Source organism: Monopterus albus, unplaced genomic scaffold (genome assembly GCF_001952655.1).
Source record: "Monopterus albus unplaced genomic scaffold, M_albus_1.0 scaffold189.1, whole genome shotgun sequence".
Lineage (NCBI taxonomy): Eukaryota > Metazoa > Chordata > Actinopteri > Synbranchiformes > Synbranchidae > Monopterus > Monopterus albus.
Window position 1 is genome coordinate 1377131 of NW_018128069.1, and position 6644 is coordinate 1383774.

Genomic DNA, 6644 nt, shown 5'->3' on the forward strand with positions numbered 1-6644 from the left:
TAGAGTACAGGCAGCTTATACTGTCCAATATAAAAAGCTAGCAGAGACCGTTGGAGACATCTATCATGGAATCAGAGGATCCTTCGTGGTTGTGGATTTGATCTCACTCAAGTTCATTTTATTTTGGTGTCCAAAGGAAATAGTCAAAATCAAACATGTAGTAGAGAGAGCGGGTTCTCATGTTTCTGTTGAAATGTCTCATGAAGTAAGAGGACATCTGAGGTCCTGGGTTTGTAAGGTGGCACTGGTGTAGTGTCTGGTTCAAAGCCTGTATTCACTCCACACTGTGCATCCACATAGTCAGGTGTTATTTTGCTGTTAATTCGGCACAAATCTGTTTGATATGTGACACTTTGGGGTTGAATTTATTAAATAAAACTCTAAATGAGCACATTCTACTGTTGTAACATCCAACCAGAAAATCTAATGAAAATCTGTTTCTGTGCTGCCGAGGATTTGTGGGAGACATTTTCTTTAGTTCTTAGAAGAGCAATTAGTTATTAGTTATGAACTGATTCATCTTTTCTCCAGGCAGAAACAAGCAGAAAAGAGAGACGCAGAGAAAGCCAAGCTGCACCTCTGGAGCCTGCAGGACTCCACATTAAAATCAAATCTGTTTTTTCAAATCTTTTTTTTCAGAGGAGTGTGGCAGCTGTGCTTTTGACATTTGCACTCCATGCCACTAGTGGGCAATAACACAATTACTGTAAGGTGGTGACCTTCACTTTTACATAATATAATTCACCTGCACACTTGGCTGTTGTTTGGACTAGCAGGGCAGTGACAACCTCAAACAAGATTTTTAAAAAAGGATATGGATTACAAAAACTGCAGCAAGTCGGGATTTAAGAAATGCACCACAGCGAGCAACAGGAAACCAGCTGTTCAGGTTGTTGTAGTGTTTGCCATGTCACACTGTATATCCCCAGCCCTATGCCAGGTGGCTTGACAGCTGTATATCCCCAGCCCTATGCCAGGTGGTTTGACAGCTTGTTGTTTGTTGTCTGCTGCAGTTGTGCATCAGTTGACATTTGATGCTGTAGTGAGCAGTAAGGCCAGGTCGACAGCATTGTGTGCTTGTTTTTAAGCTGCATATTTGGACATTGCTTTGGTTCTACATGTGCTCACAAATCTTAGTGTGTGTCTGCTCTCACTTTCTGGTCAGCTGTGGTTAGTGTGTAGTTCTGTGAAGGCTTTTAGTTTAGGTTCTTGTGGTTATGGGGTTGATTGTTGTAAAGAGCTTTGAGGTTTTCAGAGACAAATCTGAGGATGTCTATGGTGGCAGACAAGTGTCTGGAGCTTTGAGGTTTTCAGAGACAAATCTAAAGATGCCTCTGGTGGCAGACAAGTGTCTAGTGCACCTGTTTGTAATAAGCTGATTTACACTCACTGTTGGTGAATAGTTGAATAGTGACACACAGATGAAGACATAGCCCAGACACCTGTGCATTTTCCCCATGTGTTGATGCTGGTGAATAGTTGAATAGTGACACACAGGCGAAGACATAGCCCAGACATCTGTGCATTTTCCCCATGTGTTGATGTGGAGCAGTTTGGACCCTGTAAAGAAAACATTATGTTGATTTTGTGTGTGTGAACCTTCTTCATTTTGGTGCTTTGTATTCGGACTTTGGTTAAACTTTGTCTCTGACTGGGCATAATGCTTTACATTTACATCTCAAGAGCCAAGAACACTAGTTTCCATGCCAGCTAAGAGCAGTGGTCATCTTGTTTTCCTGTGTGGTTTATTGTGTAACTATGACATTTGAATGTCAGATAGAAACTTTTGCTCTGGAATAATCAGAATGCGCTGGCTGTCTTTTTTTTCCTGCTTTATTGCACTGACACTATTAGCAGCCTATTCTCTTTTCGGACTTGTCAAGAAGACAGCTGCTTAATAATACTACTAAAAAGTACTCACCCCCTGTCCTTATAATAATAACAATGCTGCTGTAGCAAGAAGCTGTGGTTGCCTACAGTCTGGAGGATGCTGTGCACAGTTTGCAGAACTCTGGAGGCTTGTGTTTGACCAGTCACTGATCTTTGTGCAGGCTCATGCTGCTTTTTCAATGCTTTCTCTGTGCTTCATCAGGATTGTGTTTATACATTTTCAAGTGAATCTGTACATTCAGTTCCTTACTGGCTGTTCAGTTTGGTCGTTCTCACCTGAATAAAAGAATTGGACTTAATTTAAACAGGATCAGAATAAACAGATGTGCTTTTGGCATCGAATCAGCGTTTTGTTGATTCATAGGTGCAGATATTTTAGAAGTTTTATATGTTGAAAATCTCCATCATCAAACTGAGCTGACTTGGTGAATGCACCGATGTTACACAGCTGTGACTCGCAGTTGTTTACCAGTGACACCTCCTGTTTCTCTTCCTGGATTACTCACTGCCTTTTCAGAAATGCCTCCACTCAGTGCACCAGCGTTCGATTCAGGCATCCCTGGTTGTTTGTGCCGGCATTAACATGAGAATGCGCCTCCATCTCACTGCACTTATTTGACCTCTGACCTTGTCTTTGTGCCTCCCAGACAGCAAATTGCTGCAGTGGTAGTGGCGGGACTCTCGCTGCTCGACCGCTACTCCTGTTCTTTCGCTGGGGGAGAAGCAGGAGGAGGAGAAGGGTGGCTGTCTCTCAATCAAGTTATTTATTACCAAAGTCAATTCCCATGCAACCCCCCTCTTTCCATAAACACACACCGTCACACACGCTCCCACACTCCTAGCCAGACAGGCTGGAGGACTCAGTCTCAGCAGCCTTTCTTCACCACCCTGCTCCTGTCTGCACCCCCTTCTCTTGTCTGTTTTTTAATAAAGAGAGGGGGACCCATGGAAGGGCCATGATTAGTGGCACCCCGAGACTGTGAGGTCATACGCTTTGCATGTGTGTATATTTGTGTACGTGTGTGTCTGGCGTTGGAGGCCTAATCCCGTAGTTGCAATGGGATGAGAAACGTATGCAGCACATTCTGGTTGTGTTTCATTCACAGTGGCATCAATGGTGTCTTCTGTTTTACCATCAAAGCCTGGGAACATCTTTGTGTGCGCTGCTGTTAATCACCACGTCTACTTTCAACACTAAAGCCATGCTGATTACGACAGTGTCATTTGAGATTTTTGTAGCGCTACTGATATGTTGCTTTTTTAATGCAAGACCTAATTATCATCCAGACAGAGTGGTGAGGATGTTTTATAGCTGCAAAGACTGATATCCATCAGATATCCATCGCTGATTCGACATCAACCCTGGATCTTCTTTTCAGGGTTTATTTTGTTTTAGTCTAATTATAATTGTTTTGGAAATTATTTCTTCACTGAGATGCAGTGATGTATCCCAGAGCAGGATAAGGGCCTAATTAAAATTAAGCAGATATAAACTACTTCAGCCCGAAACTATCAGAATTGGCCTTCAACTAGCAGCTAAATGTCTTGGGCAACTCAAGTTTGAGAGGCTGGAGCCAGCAAATGAACCACAGCTATCACCAGACAGAACGGTGATTCTGCTAAACCCCACTGGGTTATGTTCAGTGCCAATGTTTTAAAAAAATAATTTCTTTCCATAATATCTGCACATGGCAGGAAAGGAGTGTAATTATGCCAAAGAAGCTCTAATGTGGCTACAGCCAATCAGTTAAAACACCTGATTATTATTCTAAATCTAGGTGTCAATTTAGATGTGGTCAAACTTTGTCTCCCTAGATAAGACAGAAGCTCCTGCATTGCCAATAGCCTGCAGAATCATTCAGTATGAGCTACTCTTAGTGAAACTGCTTAATTTTGAGTCATTTAACCTCTTCTTCCTCTTTTGCTTGACAAAAACACATATTGTTCTAGAAATAATTTGACAAGAAACAGGCCACATTCAGTCACTTTTCTGAATGCCAGCTGGTTAAACCGTTGTTATTTCCTGGCCACTGTTGTCACATACACTGGGGTTCAGTAATGTATTGCAGTTGATTAGTTCTTATTTACATATTTTTCTTGTTGGTAGAAAACACAAAGATGAGTGTTGTACACTGAACTGTAGAGATTTGGTTGGTGCTGCAGGACCTCTAAGGTGAACAGTGATTCCTGAGCTGCTGCACTGAGAGACTGAGATATTAATCAAATCCCTATTGTTGACCAAATTACTGTTTTAACACTGCACATCCTGCTGACAAAAACTCTTGTTTCTATTATTTTCATGGTGCTTTTTAATTTGAGAGATGACTGTAGTGAGTCAGAGCTATGTTTCAGATGCTTCCACTCTAGAGGCCAGTTTTATTTGTTGATGAACGTGGGGTAGATGGCAGGCTGAAACAAAGATGTCTTCAGAGGCCAGAGGAGGCTGCTTGAAGCTGATGTTGTTGTGGAGATTCAGCAGGTTCACTGGAGGCCACTTCTGCCCTAAGTGTGTCCCTAATCACCAGCACTTGCTCCTGATTGCTCATTGTCCTGGAAGAGACTGGAGCTGGCTCTAGGAGGCCATCAGGATGCTCTGTACACCGCCTTCCTCTTTTCCCAGGGGGACCCTCGGCCATACATGTAGAAGTCAAGTGACAAGCTACAACGTCCCTTCCTTGCTCCTCTGCCTCCCTGGTCTAATCTGCAGGGTCTGAGTCACAGCCAACCACCCCCCTTCACCCATTAGCTCCTGGAGGTCAGGGAGTGTTTGTGCCAGCCTTGACCTTTCCTGGTGTTTTCAACGAGGCTTCATAGAGGAACGGCACACGTGACACACACTCAGAGATCCCTTCACTTTTGTGTGTCTTGGCCCTGATATGTTCAGGTGGTAATGATGGGGTTTAGAGTAAAATGGTTGCCATGACATCCAGAGTGAAATGTCAGTTAAGACCTCCCTGTGTATGTGTGTGTGTGCCTGCTGATTTGAAGGAAGGAGCAGAGTAAAGGCTGAAAACAGGTGCAGTGACCTTGTGGGTTCTGGTCTTGTATGTTAGACATTTAGTGCATGCTTTCATGGAGAGCAGCTCACAATGCCTGTAGCGGCAGCACAGGCCCCAAATCCTAGATTACGGTCCTGAGACTGCCGTTGCGGTGAGGGAGGTTATCTATAGCTACAGTTAATGATTAGTAGGGGTGTGACGAGACAGTTTGGTTTTCAGACTGCTGCATTGCTAAGTTTGACATGAGAAGTGTTGTCGTGGCTCATGTCATGGGTCCGTATGAGTGCAGGGGTCAAAGCCACAGCGGCCTGACAGTGTTAAACACACATTCAGTGTAAAAACATGCTGCCTCTCAGCATCTTGTTGGTTTTGTATACACAGCCAAAATTTCTAACATTTGAATAAATCACAGACTGTGGAGCCCTTTGTACTTTTTTGCTTTGTATAAAACAATGCATTTGACAACCTATTCACTTATGTTTTTACAGAGGAAAGCTGCACTACGGGCATCGCGTCTCTTCTTTTCCTTCAGTTTTATCTTATCGCTAGGCAACAACTCAGCTGCACAGCCCGGTGAGAGAATAGTTTGTGCACTCCCCTGAAAAGGATACACAGCTCAACACAGCTGTATTTATAGATGTGGATGAGTTTAACTTTCATATGCGATAACTGTTTGTTGTGTTTCTCGTCTCGTTTTATTTTCGACTTTCCAACTTCTTGGTCTGTTTGCAAAATTCTCATAAAGTTGATCTAGAACCAGAACTTTTTCTTCTTCTTTTTTTTTGCATCTAAATAGATCAAATTTTAGAGAAACCACATGTCAGGACTGGTTAACTGGTCTGGACCCAAACTGCGATTGAGACAATCATGCAGAGTTTAAAGAATTCAGGCTTGTTTCAAATTTTAATGCCTCAAATATTTTGGTGAACTTCATCATTCATCAGCTCTGAAGAAGTTTAAAGTTAAAACTCTAATGTGTTTAAATTAATCCATAACTTAGACGCTGAGGCTGAATGCTGCACTGCTGCTGTTGGGATTTTTAATCCAAAATAACTTTTGTCTGAAAAACACGTTTTTCAAAATGAGTTTTCTCAAATGAATCCAGATCACCTGTTAAAGATGAGGCTGTCAAACAGAACAGCTGGTGGTTAAAGAGGAGGATGTGTGTGAAAGGAACTGACTATAGCTCACACACACACACCACTCTGCGTTCACCCTCCCTTCTCCCTTCCATATGCCCTAGCTTGCAGTCTCTCTCTCTCTCTCACTCTCTCACACACACACACACACACACAGGCTGAGCTGTGGTGTAATCCAATCAGAACAACTGAATGAAAGAAGGAGGGGGCGTGCGTGTGGATTAAAATGTACAACAACTAACCTTAAGGGATCAAACAAATCAACACCGTTCCTCCCACGGAGAGGGCCTGACTCTGGCCGAGGCACAGGCCCCCAGTGGGGCCGCAGGCTGCTCCGAAAGCACTCCAGTTAACTGCTTCTCAGCTGTGATTCAGAGATTAGGCTGTGATAGTGTTGAAGCAAACACAGGTTTTAGATCACTGAGTTTTGATGTTCATTCAGTTCCAAGAGTTATTATATTTTTATGTGGCCCTCAGTGTGCCTCGCCTATTTCTAGCAGCTTCCTCAGTTTTCTAGAATGCTGTTCCTCATCGTCCTCCCAAAGGCTGTCTATGGTTGTTCTCTGTGAGGCTGTGACCACCCTGTCTGCCGTATGTCTGTGTACTGTGCCTGTGT

General features: G+C 43.2%; 1 long non-coding RNA gene across 1 annotated transcript in view; it reads left to right on the plus strand.

Annotated features, from left to right (window-relative positions):
• The first annotated feature begins 793 nt into the window (after positions 1-793).
• LOC109970060 (uncharacterized) overlaps positions 794-6644 on the plus strand; it is a 48014-nt gene continuing 42163 nt past the window's right edge. Inside the window, exon 1 of the long non-coding RNA XR_002276358.1 lies at positions 794-889. This is a non-coding gene — a long non-coding RNA (uncharacterized LOC109970060). The remainder of the gene's footprint in view (positions 890-6644) is intronic.